This window comes from Suricata suricatta, chromosome 4, assembly GCF_006229205.1.
Source record: "Suricata suricatta isolate VVHF042 chromosome 4, meerkat_22Aug2017_6uvM2_HiC, whole genome shotgun sequence".
Lineage (NCBI taxonomy): Eukaryota > Metazoa > Chordata > Mammalia > Carnivora > Herpestidae > Suricata > Suricata suricatta.
In genome coordinates this window covers 57,158,984-57,159,810 of record NC_043703.1, presented here as the reverse complement: position 1 = coordinate 57,159,810, position 827 = coordinate 57,158,984, and positions in this window count along the sequence as shown.

The window sequence follows — 827 nt, the reverse complement described above, 5'->3', positions numbered from 1 at the left end:
CTCTCCCCTGGGATGCAGACTGTCTTGAGGCCTGGCTGAGCTAGGTTCGACAGAGCATTTGCCTCGGTCGGCCTGAGAACGACACTAGGAAGATGTGGGAGTTAATTGACGTTCCAAGGGCCACTCACGTAATTCTCAGTCCAAATTGTAAGAGGCTCCCCTTGAGACTCGCCGGGTCAGCCTCTTTCCGAAAGCACAAGAACTTAATGCTGGCAGGTGCTTTTAAAGACACTCCCCCCCACCCCCCAAGGAGTAGGAAGCCACGTGAAGTGGGCTGGATGTTTTCCAACCTAAACGTTTAGGGCCCAGCATCTCTACAGCGAGCAAAAATACTTATTTACTTCAGTTTAAAACGTGGGGGTTAGTTTCTTGGATCAGCCCCTCGTCAAATCACTTGGAAACCCATACCTTAATGTGTACAACAGCACGAAGACTTAACAATCTGTAAGTAACTGGAGCAGAGATTCTTATAAACCTCCAGAAATTGGGGGCGCTGCAATAATTCCTGAGGGCTGGCCAGGGCTGCTTACTTTTGCAGATTCCACTGAAGGAGTTGGGAAGGGGGGGTAGTCCTTGGGACAGAGAGTCCAACCCCAGTAACTGTCCCTTTAAAAACAGTGGCGAATGTAACCAGGCTCCCTGTTCTGTCTTTATTTTCATTTAATTAATTGTGCTGTCTTTAAAAATAGCAGTATTTTTATTTTAAACCTTTTACCGAAATCCTTTTAAAAAGTACTTACTCCCTACATTCTTAAAGAATACATTGGTTAATGAAATCCTTGGCTGATGATTGACCATCAAATGCGATGCTTTGGCCTTATGCTAAA